The 13881-nt window shown below is 43.2% G+C and overlaps 1 non-coding gene and 1 pseudogene across 1 annotated transcript; one reads left to right on the forward strand and one right to left on the reverse strand.

The window, feature by feature from the left end:
- Window positions 1–9048: 9048 nt before the first annotated feature.
- LOC148146896 (signal recognition particle RNA) lies at window positions 9049–9322 on the reverse strand (annotated as a pseudogene).
- Window positions 9323–13326: 4004 nt separating this feature from the next.
- On the forward strand, window positions 13327–13624 carry LOC148146897 (signal recognition particle RNA). Its single transcript, XR_015760302.1, has one exon.
- The last annotated feature ends 257 nt before the right edge of the window (window positions 13625–13881 follow it).

The following is a 13881-nucleotide window of genomic DNA, read 5'->3' on the forward strand; positions in this document are numbered from 1 at the left end:
GCTTGTGCTAGGATAGATGTGTTGTCGCAGTCAAAGTGGTGTCTTCCTCATCTGTATCTAAGATAGTAGGTCATGTCTTTTTGTGGCGAGTTGATGTTCATGTATTCTGGAGGCTAGTTTTCTGCCTGTTTGTCCAATGTAGTGCCAGACTACTCAGGCGTCTTAGCATCATGGTAGCCCACTAACCCACTAGCACAGCAGCTAATAAACTTGAAAGACCGTCTCCAGACAAAAAAAACAAAACAAACATCATTTACAAAACATCTTGCAAGAACTGTAACAAACCCTACAGTGGACACACAGGTAGAAAACTAGCCACCATGATACATGAACATGCCCTAGCCACAAAAAGACATGACCCTCTATCACTAGTAGCCTTATGTACAGATAAGAAAAGACACCACTTTGACTGGGATAACACATCCATCCTACGACAAGCCAAACAGAGAATTCCCAGTAGCATGGCATTTGAACTGGAACTCTATCAACAAACACATCGATTTTGATCCCATCTACCATGCTCTGAAAAAAGACAAGGAAATGACATCACCACAGGAAATGACATCACCAACCCAAGGAAACCTAAGCGCATCAATATAAAGTGGGCCATAACACCAGTGCTTCACCGGAGGCTCACTGATAATGTTGCCTAGTATGGTGATGAAATGTCTGAAAGCAAATCTCCCAGCTCAGTGAGGAAACTTACAACGAGAACCTCAACCTGTGCGACAAATCTTCTCCAAACTCACTACAACTAAACTGTCACAGAAAAACATAGCTGGCAGCATACAAACAACTGCTGTGGTCCTGATGTGCCAGTTTGAAAGCCACCCTCAATCTCTTCCATTCTCCAGCCCAGGACCTTGGCCTGTTATTGAATGTTGCCAAAATGATACTCAGATATGGATTCAACAGTGATCAATCATTCCTCATCTTAGACAAGGCACAAAATAATGATATTTGGAGGAACAGCTCACCAGGCCTGGCTGCATCTAGGGAGAGAAATCAATGTGAACATTTCAGATCTGGTGCCCCTTCCTCAGACTCAGACCTAAACATTAACTCTGATTTCTCTTCACAGATGCTGCCAGTTTGCTGAGCTTTACCAGCAATTTCTGTTTCTGTTTCTGATTTACTGCATCTGCAGTTCTTTTGGTTTTTATAACTTTTGGACTATTCTTCTGCGACTATTGTTAGACTTTCTCAAGACACCATTCGGGTTTTCAGTGGCTCTCTCCTCATTCTCATAAGCTAATGTAGCATTTGATACAGTCCTATGGCAACATCACTTTCTATAAATAGAAGTTGGATTTAAACATAAGCAGAATTAGAGGGATTGATTATGTCATTTGTAATTATAAACTCTGTATTCAATGTAAACTCATAACCCATAAGAAATGTTTAGCTTCTTGGACATCACTGCATTTAAATTGACATAAATGATTAGGTATAGGTGGAAATGCACATTTATTTTTCAGAATAATTGGTACATACGCCTCCAACACCCTAAGACTACTTTTCAGACCGCTGAGGTAACAGCTAGAAGACTTAACCAGGCAGTAAGTGTGATTTTAATGGCACCTCAGATGTCAATATTTGATACAATTTACCAGCTGAAACTGTGCTATGAAAATACTTGGCACTGTACCTCTCTGAAAATGTGGGTCTTCAAGATATGCAGCAATAAGCTATAGTTTCCATATTCATTTGCAACAAACTCAGTGATCATAAGTGCCAGAGCTCTGATGTTGGTGCATTCTCCTTTGTGCCAAACTTAAAAATCCTCTCTTTTCTTTTCAACTTCCCTGCACCCACCTTCTTTGCAGCTCACCGTTCCCTACCTACAACCTGCCCATCTGACAGGCTTGTAGTCATTCCTCTGCCCAACATGTGCAGTCACCTCACCACCCCCACCCCCACCCCTTTCAACCTGGCACTTGTGGTTTCCCTCAGCTCCGCAGCCACTCCATTTGTCCTTCTTGATTTTAATCCATCATAAGCTTGCAGGGTCTTTCTGCTCCACCAAATGTGGAGACTTCTTTTTTTTTCCTCACTGTTCCTTGAAGCCTCTTCATGTTTCTGACTCTCTGAGCCTCTTTCTTCTCCCCGTCCTCTGTGGTCGACATCCTCCCCACCCTCTGCATGCCATTACTTTATGCGACCGAACACTGTGCCCAAGACTCCTTTTTGAATCTTTCCCAAATACCCCTAACCCAGGTTTTAGTTTCACAACCATCAAGTTCAAGAGCAGGAGCAAGAAAACATTTTAAAGGACCTGAAGATGTCGTTGCAGCATTGACATTAATAATTTGGAGACATTTGCTACCAATCATTGAAAATGGAGAAAAAAATGTATGTCAAGCTAGATGATGAAAGAAGTCAGCAAGGAGCTCTCTTTTTCCTGTTGAGCCTTAAATATGAAATAGGGTAGCGGCAAAGAAAGGAACAAAATGAAAGAAATTCTGTACTCTAGATTCAATTGCATCATGGTGAGTCCCCATGAGTCTAAAGTTCTCCAGGTGGAAAATTGGCCTGTTCAGTCACACTGAGATCCAATCACATCAAGTAGATTTTACCTTCAAATTGATGACTTGGCTAAGTGTGAAATTGTCCATATCGGTAAGCAAAAATGAATAGGAAGAAATCTTTAAATAGTGATAGATTGGAATTGTTGATGCACAAAGTAAACTGAGTGTCCTTTTAACACTGATTAGTCAAACTAAGATGCAAGTTCAGCAAATGGTTGGGAAAGCAAGTGATATGATGGCTCTTGTTGCAAGATTGTTTGTGTATAAGAGCAACGGCAACCTCTTGCAGGCATGCAGGGCTTTGGTGAAACAATGACTGGAGTACCGGGTGTGATTTTGCTCTGCTTACGAAAGAAAATATATACTATCATTGCAGAAATGCAGTAAATGTCACTGGAATGATTGTTGGGATGGCAGGTTGTTGCATGAGGAGAATTTGTTTCAATTAGGCATGTGCTCACTGGAGTTTTGAAGAATTAGAGTAAATCGCATTTTGAATTGTATGAATTGAATTGAGTTGAATTTATTGTCACATGTACCGAGGCACAGTGAAAAGCTTTGTATTGTGAGCAATACAGGCAGATCACATAGTTAAATAGCATAGATAAGTAAATAATATGGAATATAGAACATAGAACGTTACAGCGCAGTACAGGCCCTTCAGCCCTCAATGTTGCGCTGCCCTGTCATACTAATCTGAAGCCTATCCCACCGACACTATTCCATGTACGTCCATTTGCCAGTCCAATGACGACTTAAATGCACTTAAACTTGGTGAATCTACTTCCGATGCAGGCAAAGCATTCCATACCCTTACTACTCTCTGAGTAAAGAAACTACCTCTGACATCTGTCTTATACCTATCTCCCTTCGCTTTAAAGTTGTGTCCCCTCATGTTTGCCGTCCCCATACTTGGAAAAAAGGCTCTCCCTGTCCACCCTATCTAACCCGCAGATTATCTTGTATGTCTCTATTAAGTCACCTATCAACCTTCTTCTCTCTAACAAGAACAGCATCAAGGCCCTCAGCCTTTCCTCGTAAGACATTCCTTCCATACCAGGCAACATCCTAGTAAATCTCCTCTGCACCCTTTCGCAAGCTTCCACATCTTTCTTATAATGCGGTGACCAGAACTGTACACAATACTCCAAGTGTGGCCGTGCCAGAGCTTTGTCCAGCGGCAGCATAACCTTCTGGTTCTGGAACTCAGTCCCTCTATTAATAAAGGCCAAAATACTGTATGCCTTCTTAACAACCCTGTCAATCTGGGTGACAACTTTCAGGGATCTGTGTACATAGACACTGAGATCTCTCTGCTCATCTGCACTACCAAGAATCTTACCATTAGCCCAATACTTTGCATTCTGATTACTTCGGCCACAGTGTATCACCTCACACTTCTCCACATTAAACTCCATTTGACACCACTCAGCCCAGCTCTGCATCCTATCTATGTTTCCCTGCACCCTACTACATCCTTCGTCACTATTCATAACTCCACCGACCTTAGTGTCATCCACAAATTTACTAACCCACCCTTCTAACCTTTCATCCAGGTCATTTATAAAAATGACGAACTGCAGTGGACCCAACACTGACCCTTGCGGTACGCTGCTAGTAACTGGACACCAAGATGAACATGTTCCATAAACTTCTTTCAGCAAGCCATTAATGATCCAAACTGCTATGTCTCCCACAATCCCATTCCTCCGCATTTTGTATAATAGCCTACTGTGGGGAACCTTATCGAATGCCTCGCTGAAATCCATACACACCACATCAACCGGTATACTCTCATCTACCTGTTTGGTCAGTTTGTCAAAAAACTCAATAAAATTCATTAGGCACGACCTACCCTTCACAAAACCATGCTGACTGTCCCTGATCAGATTATTCTTTTCTAGACGTTTATAAATCCTCTCTCTTATAATGTTTTCCAACACTTTACCAACAACTGAAGTGAGACTCACTGGTCTGTAATGACCAGGGTTGTCTCTACTACCCTTTTTGAACAAGGGAACCACATTTGCTATTCTCCAGTCCTCAGGCACTACTCCTGTAAACAATGATGATTTGAAGACCAATGCCAAAGGCTCGGCAATCTCTTCTCTTGCTTCCCAGAGGATCCTAGGATAGATCCCATCGGCCCAGGGGACTTGTCTATTTTCACACTCTGCAGTATTTCTAAGACCTCTTCCTTGTGAACCTCAATCTCTTCTGATCTAGATGCAAGTATCTCGAAATCTTCCTCACCAACATTTTCATTTTCTATAGTGAACACTGTCAAAAAATATTTATTTAGTGCTTCCCCTATCTCCTTTGACTCCGCACGTAACTTCCCACTATTATCCTTGATTGGCCCTAATTTAACTCTCGTCATCCTTTTATTCCTGACATACCTATGGAAAGCCTAAGGGTTAATCCTGATCCTATCAGCCAACAACTTCTCATGTCCCCTCTGGCTCTTCTGAGCTCTCTTTTTAGGTCTTTCCTGACTTCCTTATAACCCTCAAGTGCCCTAATTGAGTTTTCACATCTTGTTCTAACATTAGCCTTCTTCTTCTTCTTCTTCTTGACCAGGGATTCCACTTGCGTAGTAAACCACGGCTCACACGTTCTATATCTTCTTCCCTGCCTGACAGATACATACTTATTTAGGACACACAGGAGCTTTTCCTTGAATAAGCTCCACGTTTTTAATGTGCTCATCCCCTGCAGTTTCCTTCCCCATTCTACGCTTCCTAAATCTTTCATAATTGCATCGTAATTTCCCTTCCCCCAGCTGTAACTCTTGCTCGGTGGAGTACACCTATCCCTTTCTATCACTAAAGTAAACTTGACAGAATTGTGATCGCTGTCTCCAAAGTGCTCACCTACTTCCAAATCTAACACCTGGCCAGGCTCGTTACCCAGTACTAAATCTAAAGTGGCTTCGCACCTTGTAGGCCTGTCTACATACTGTGTCAGGAAGCCCTCCTGCACACACTGGACAAAAACTGACCCATCTATAGTACTCGTACTGTAGTGATACCAGTCAATATTTAGATAGTTGAAGTCCCCCATGACAACTACCCTGCCCCTTTCACTCCTATCGAGAATCATCTTTGCTATCCTTTCCTCTACATCTCTGGGACTATTTGAAGGCCTATAGAAAACTCCCAGCTTGGTGGCTTCTCCTTTCCTGTTTCTAACCTCAGCCCATTCTACTTCAGTTAATGAGTCACCAAACATCCTTTCTACAACTGTAATATTGTCCCTGATCAACAATGCCACACCTCCCCCTCTTTTACCATCTTCTCTGTTCTTACTGAAACATCTGAATTCCGGAACCTGCAACAGCCATTCCTATCCCTGATCTCTCCATGTCTCCGTAATGGCCACAACATCGAAGTCCCAGGTACCAACCCACGCTGCCAGTTCACCCATTTTATTTTGGATGCTCCTCGCGTTGAAGTACACACACTTCAAACCAGGTTCTCGCTTGCCAGTGTCAGATACTTGATTTGGGAACTCCCTACTCTCATGTGGGTAAACAGTGGCAAAACCAAAAACACAGTTCCAGCGAAGGCTTATTGAGTCAGAATGATTGCATACAGGCATAATGTTTTTCCCTCAAAAGGGCATTCACAAGAATGGGACGTTGTCTCAGACTGTAGAGTTAGTCATTTCCAATTGTGATGAGGTGAAATTTCATCACTCAGAAGTTGGCAGACCTGTGCAATTTTTGAAATCAAACATCTGTGAAGGCCCAGTCATAAAAGATATTTAAGAAATAAATAGCTAAATCTAGACGGGTGAAGTGTATGATGGAACATTGGGAGAGAACAGTAATGTGGTATGAGACAGAGTATTGTCATGGAGAAAATGTGGAGAATCACCAGGGATGCAAAGAGTTCATTGCATCCTCTTTGCATCTATTTGCAAATAATAAACCATGGCACTCAGGAAGCAAATTCTTGAATGCCCCCAAACCTCAGGATCCGTGACTCTTTATACCTTCTTTTATCATGTTTTTGTGAGCTTATCAGCATGTCCAACTGTGTTAATCAAAATTACCTCACTCCAGCTATACTATAAAACAATGATGTTAGTTCCTATTATCTCTTTAATTCTGCCACTATAGCCTTTCCTACATTCTACTTAAAGTTATTCTAATGTCACGGTTAGATATTTTGTGTTAGCTCTGCTACAATGGTCTTTCATCCCAGACCCTACTTAATATTTTTCTAATGCCATGATCAGATATTTTACTGTCAAGGGTCTCAAGCAGGCTGACTCTACTAACTATTAATTAAATATTTATTGTCATGTCCCAAACATTTATTGCTACAACCTGTCCCAACCCTGCCATGATGATATTTAGCAAGCGAGGCTGATTTTACTAACTGTGTTATTTCATCCCACCATAGTGACCTTTCAGCATCAACCTTTGCCATAGTGACCTTTTCACTAGTGTAGCATTCTAAGACCTCTTGCAACAGATCTCCAGTGGTCTTCATGCTTTAACCCTTCCCATGCTTTCATAGTCACAGTCATAGAGATGTACAGAATGGAAACAGATCCTTTGGTCCAACTCATCCATGCCGACCAGATATCCCAACCCAATGTAGTTCCATGTGCCAGCACCTGGTCCATATCCATCCATACCCCTCCTATTGATATAATTCATCCAAACCCCTCCTATTCAGATCTCTTTTAAATGTTGCATTTGTACCAGCCTCCACCACTTCCTCTGGCAGCTCGCTCCATGCATGTAACACGCTCTGCGTGAAAAAGTTGCCCGCTAGGTCTCTTTTATATCTTTCCCCTCGATCCTTAAACCTATGGCCTCTAGTTCTGGACTCCCCCACCCCAGGGAAAGGACTTTGTCTAGTTATCCTATCAACCATAATCTGATTGAATGGTGGGCTCGGATTAATTGATCAATGGAGCAGATGAGGTGGAATGTGTGAAGAATTTTACACACTCTTGTGGCTGTGACTATAATGATTGTGAAAACTGGACATTTTCATATATACAGCAACTCGGAGTCTTAACTGAGCAACATTCAGTTCAAATGGCAGGAATAGCTCTCACTGACATCATTGCTACAAATTTGCACTTTATTAGGGAGATTGGAGGCATTGACAATTTTCTAAATTACGAAAGGCTTTGGAAATCTGAAGCACAAATTAAATTTGAAAACTGAGGTCAGGATTCTCCGAAGGCTAACACAAAGTTTCGGTTGAGAGTTAGGAAGACAATTGTAATGTCAGCATTCATTTTGTGAGTCAGGAGTGTAGTGCTGGAAAAGCACAGTAGGTCAGGCAGCATCAGAGGAGCAGGAGAATCAACGTTTTGGACATAAGCCCTTCATCAAAAAATGATTTTAGGAGGACGAGAATGAAGTAACAGTGATGTCTTGCTGAGGCGGTGTAAGGTGCTGTTTAGGCCATATTTGGAGTATTGTGCGCAGTTTTATGCCCCGTAAATAAGGATGTGTTGACATCAGAAGTGGTCCAGAAGAAGTTTACAAGAATGATCCCAGGGATGAAGAGCTTGCCATCTGAGGAGCATCTCTGGATCTGTATTCGATGGATTTTAGAAGGATGATGCAGGGTCTCATTCAAATTTACTGAATATTCAAAGGCTTCATGAGAGTGGTCGTGGAGAAAATGTTTCAATTATAGGAGAGACTAGGACCAGGCATGTAGAGTCAGAGTGTAGAGGCAGCCCTTTAGAACTGAGTTCAGGAGGAATTTCATCAGCCAGACGGTGGTAGATCTGTGGAAGCCACTGCCACAGAAGGCTGTGGAGGACAAGTTATTGAAACTATTTAAGATAGTGATTGATAGATTCTTGATAAGTAAAGGATACTAGGATTACAAGAAGAAGGCGGGAGAGTGGAGTTGAGAAATATGTCAGCAATGAGCAAATTGCACAACCATCTCAAATGCCTCAAAACACTCGAAGGAGGGTATCCAATTCATTTTAATGTAAGAGGTCACTTCGGATAATATCATCATCAGATCCGCTACCAATCTGATATTCCCAGTCCACCTGCGTACTGAAGATGAATACAGATCGGAAAACGAGAAACAGGTTAATTGTTTGGTCGGGATGGCAACAGAACAGCGGTGACTGAATCAATGGAGAAATGAGGACGAGAATGACGAGTTTTGAGCCCTCCACTGGCCGTGGGCTGGCAGGATTATGAAGCAATTTTCTGGTTACAGTACCTGCAGAGAACAGCAGAGAGCAATAGTACTGAAGAACCAAATGCTGTATTCGGTGGTGTGGAAAGTGGCTGTTGACTGGTCGAATGAGGGAAGGAATGTTTGCGTTTGTGTATGTGGAGAACTCGGATAGATTTGCTTGTTGTGATGCGTATGAAATTGCAAATGTTTTCGTCATGAAGATTGTAACGGTGGTATTGGATAATAAAATGAGGAGTGAATGAATTTAGAAGGAAGGAGAAAAGAGTCAGCAAAATTTTGTACAGTGATTGGAACAGATTGTGTTGGACTGCAAAGACTGGTGTAGAAGGCTGCGTCTCACTGTATTGGTCAGGCTGCACTGCTGCATCTATTCACAGGTGCCATCCCACTACTGACCAGTGCAGGGCCTTTGACCTGCTCCGTTTCCGACTTGGGCCGGTTCACCCCTCTGCAGCACAACTGGTACACCCAGGTTCCCATGTGGACACTGATCTTAGTGCGAACACCCGATCGGCACCGACCACAACAGCCCAGAAATCCCAACCTCAAGAAATCCGGCAGCCTCAACCTCCCAGCAGTGGGATTGAGTTGTCTAGTTTTGTTAATAGAGAGGACACTTTGATGTTATTTATTTGCTCAGATTCTGACTCTTATATGATGCTGATACCACTACTGAGTCTGAGAGTTCTGAACTGAGCAGCTTTGAGGGGATTAATTCCACATTTCTCATAAGACGAGTTCAATCAAATTAAACCAATGAAAATCAACAAAACAATACCTTCATAGGTTGAAGGGTAGAGTCTGAGAAGTTTCAGTTGATGGAATCTGAACGTCAATCTGACAGATCGACAAGGCGAATGTTTTGTGTTTTTCTCGGGTGTTATTCTCACGGAGGTGGAAATATCACCAGCAGACAGTGTACCCGTGCTTCCCAAGAAATAAAACAAGAAATAATAAAATAATAAGCCGCTCTTACTGCTGCAATGCACACATTGGGAAGGCATTATTATAAAAAATCATTTGTGTCCCCTACATTAAGTAAGTGTTCTCATTTAGTGCCAGAGTATTAATCCCTGGTAGTGCAGGGGTCTCCTGTGGCTATCCCAATTTCAAACAAGTATGCTGTTTTGGAAAATGTAGGGGGTGATGGATTCTCAGGGAAATGTAGCAAGAAGCCAAGTTTCTGGTATCGATACTGGCTCTAATGCAATGAGGGGTACGTCGGGTTCCAAGAGGTAAATTGTGATAGGGGACTCCCTATTCTGAGGCACAGATAGAAGTTTCTGTGGCCAGCGGCGAAAGATCAGAATGGTGTGTTGCTTCCCTGGTGCCAGGATCAAGGATGTCTCAGAGAGGGAGCAGAATGTTCTCAAGGTCATTGTACACATTGCAACCAATGACATAGATGGCAAAAGGATGCGTTTCTGAAGGGAGAACAGAGAGAGTTAGGCAGGAATTTAAAAAGGAGTTCCCCCCAGCATAGTAATACCTGGATAGCTCCCAGTGCTGCCAGCTCGTAAGGGTCGGAATAGGAAGATAGAGCAGATGAATGCGTGGCTAAGGAGCTGGCGTATAGGAGAAGGATTCACATTTTTGGATCATTGGAGTCCATTCTGGGGTAGAGGTGACTTGTACAAGAAGGAAGGATTGCACTTCAGTTGGAAGGGGACTAATATTCTGGCAGGGAGATTTGCTAGAGCTGCTCAGGAGGATTGAAACTGTTAAGGTGGGGGATGAGGTTGCTGGGACTCAAGTTGTTAATGAGGAAAGAGATCAATCTGAGACCAGTACAGTTGAGAAAAGAAGCAAGTCAAACAGTCAGGGCAAGCAGCGAGCAAGGTAGGATTGATAAATTAAACTGCAAACATAAACTGGGATTGCCACAGTGTTAAGGGTTCAGATGGAGAAGAATTTGTTAAGTGTGTGCAAGAAAAGTTTCTGATTCAACGTGTGGATGTACCTACTAGAGAAGGTTCAAAACTTGACCTACTCTTGGGAAATAAAGCAGGGCAGATGACTGATGTGTCAGTTCAGGAGCATGTTGGTGCCAGCAACCATAATTCTCTTAGTTTTAAAATAGCAATGGAAAGGATAGAACTGATCTAAAAGTTGATGTTCTAAATTGGAGTAAGGCTAATTTTGATGGTATTAAACAAGAACTTTTAAAAACTGATTGGGAGCAGATGTTTGCATGTAAAGGGATGGCTGGAAAACGGAAAGCCTTCAGAAATGAATCAACAAGAGTCTGGAAACAGTATATTTCTGTTCGGGTGAAAAGAAAGGCTGGTAGGTATAGGGAATGCTGGATGACTAAAGAAATTGAGGGTTTGGTTAAGCAAAAAAAGGAACCATATGTTAGGTATAGACAGGATACATTGGGTGAATCCATAGAAGAGTATGAAGGCAGTAGGAGTATACTTAAGAGGGAAATCAGGAGGGAAAAAAGGGGACATGATATAGCTTTGGCAAATAGAGTTAAGGAGAATCCAAAGGGTTTTTACAAATACATTAAGGACAAAAGGGTAACTAGGGAGAGAATAGGGCCCCTCAAAGATCAGCAAGACGGCCTTTGAATGGAGCCTCTCAAGATGGGGGAGATACTAAATGAGTATTTTGCATCAGTGTTTACTGTGGAAAAGGACATGGAAGGTAGCGAATGTAGGGAAATAGATGGTGATATCTTGAAGAATGTCCATCTTCCAGAGAAGGAAGTGCTGAATATCTTGAAATGCAGGAAAATGGATAAATCCCCAGGACCTGATCAGGTGTACCATAGAACTGTGAGAAGCTAGGGATTCCTGGGCCCCTTGCTGAGATATTTGTATCATTGATTGTCACAGGTGAGGTGCTGGAAGACTGGAGGTTGTCTAAGGTTGTGCCACTGTTTAAGAAGGGTGGTAAGGACACACTGAGGGACTATAGACCGGTGAGCCTGACATCAGTGTTGTCAAGTTGTTGGAGGGAATCCTGAGGGACAGGATGCACATGTATTTGGAAAGGCAAGGACTGATTCGGGATAGTCAACATGGCTTTTTGTGTGGAAAATCATGTCTCACAACCTTGACAGAGGTTTTTGAAGAAGTAACAAAGAGGATTGCTGAGGGTAGAGTGGTAGGTGTGATCTACATGGACTTCAGTAAGGTGTTCGAAAAGGGTCCCCATGGGAGACTGGTTAGCAAGGTTAGATCTCATGGAATACAGGAAGAACTAACCATTTCGAAACAGAACCAGCTTAAAGGAAGAATACAGAGGGTGGTGGTGGAGGGCTTGTTTTTCTGACTGTGACCAGTGTAGTGCCACAGGGATCGGTGCTGGGTCCACTAATTTTCATCATTTATATAAATGATTTGGATGTGACCATAAGAGATAGAATTAGTAAGTTTGCTGATGACACGAAAATTTGGAAGTATAGTGGACAGCAAAGAAGGTTACCTCAGATTACAATGGATCTTGATCAGTTGGGCCAATGGGCTGAGAAGTGGAAATGGAGTTTAATTTAGATATATGCGAGATGCTGCATTTTGGGACAGGAAATTTTAGCAGGATTCATACACGTAATGCTAATGTCCGAGGGAGTCTTGCAAAACAAAGAGATATTGGAGTGCAGATTCATAGTTGCTTGAAAGTGGAGTCACGGGTAGATAGAATAGTGAAGGAGGCATTTAGTATGCATTCCTTCATCGGTCAAGAGTACTGAGTACAGGAGTTGGGAGGTCATGTTGCAGCTGTACAGGACATTGGTGAGGCTACTTCCTGTTGGAAAGATGTTGTGAAACTTGAAAGTGTTCAGAAAAGATTGACAAGGATGTTGCCAGGGTTAGAGAATTTGAGCTATAGGGAGAGATTGAATAGAGGTTGTTTTCACTGGAGTGTCAGATGCTGAGGGGTGACTTGATAGAGGTTCATAAAATCAGAAGGGGTATGGATTGGATAAATAGACAAAATGTCTTCCCTGGGTGGGGAGTCCTGAACTAGAGGGCATAGGTTTAAGGAGAGAGGGGAAAGATATAAAAGAGACCTTAGGGGCAACTTTTTCATGCAGAGGATGGTACGTGTATGCAATGAGCTGCCAGAGGAAGTGGTGAAGGCTCGTACCATTGCAACATTTAAAAGGCATCTGGATAGGAAGGTTTTAGAGGGAGTCGGACTGCGTGCTGGCAGTTGGGATACTAGATTGGGTTTGGATGTCTGATCGGTATGACGAGTTGGACCGAAGGGTCTGTTTCCGTGGCTCCAAGACGCTATGATTGCAGACTCCAACAAAGCTGGTCATAATTTGCAAAGTGTCCATTCATCATATCGGACCATCTTCATGTTGCCATACTCGAAATCAATTGCTTTTCTCCAGCACTGATCTACTCGACTGTGTCTGCAATGAAAGAGCACATTTGAACAGACGAAATTCAGCAAACAACAGAGTAATTCTGTCAAATGCAATCAACGCTCTCACTCAGAGGCAGAGTCAGGCGGAAAGTAGCAGCTCATGCGCCAATTCCTCCAGACGACCAACTGCAGCCGCCTGTTGTCTTTGCAGCAACGTCTGCAGTGGAGCTGTTGCTGCCGTTTGAACTGAAGGCGACTGAGGGAAGCGCCACGCGATCGCCGGGGGCTGTGGCGCGCGCCTGTAATCCCGCTGCTGGGAGGCTGAGGCTGCCGGATGACTTGAGGTTGCGAGTTCTGGGCTGTTGTGGTCTGTGTCGATCGGGTGCCCACACTCAGGGCAGTGTCCACATGGTGCTCCTCGGGGAACTCGGGTGTGCCAGGTGTGCTGCAGAGGGGTGAACCGGCCCAGGTCGGAAACGGAGCAGGTCAAAGCCCCCGCACTGCTCAGTAGTGGGATAGTACCTGTGAATGGATGCAGCAGTGCAACCTGACCAATAAAGTGAGACGCAGTCTTTTACACCATTCTTTACCTTGCGGCATTCCCATCTTTTGCCATCGGTCGAAACAGTCTCACCATGTCAATCCTCCTTCCCACCTTCCTTCCTTCCTTTCTTCCCCACTCTCTCCCGCCGCTTCCCTCCACATCCTACACCCGCCACGTTTATTCACTCTCAGGACAACCAATCTTTACAAAGTCAGCGACAAATCCACACAACCGAATCTTTACAAGTCCTCCACACTCACCCAAACACACTCTCTCAGTCATTACCTCA

The sequence above is a fragment of the Chiloscyllium plagiosum genome, unplaced genomic scaffold (assembly GCF_037043375.1).
Source record: "Chiloscyllium plagiosum isolate Xiang-an unplaced genomic scaffold, Cpla_swu_hap1 HiC_scaffold_18, whole genome shotgun sequence".
NCBI classification, from domain to species: Eukaryota; Metazoa; Chordata; class Chondrichthyes; order Orectolobiformes; family Hemiscylliidae; genus Chiloscyllium; species Chiloscyllium plagiosum.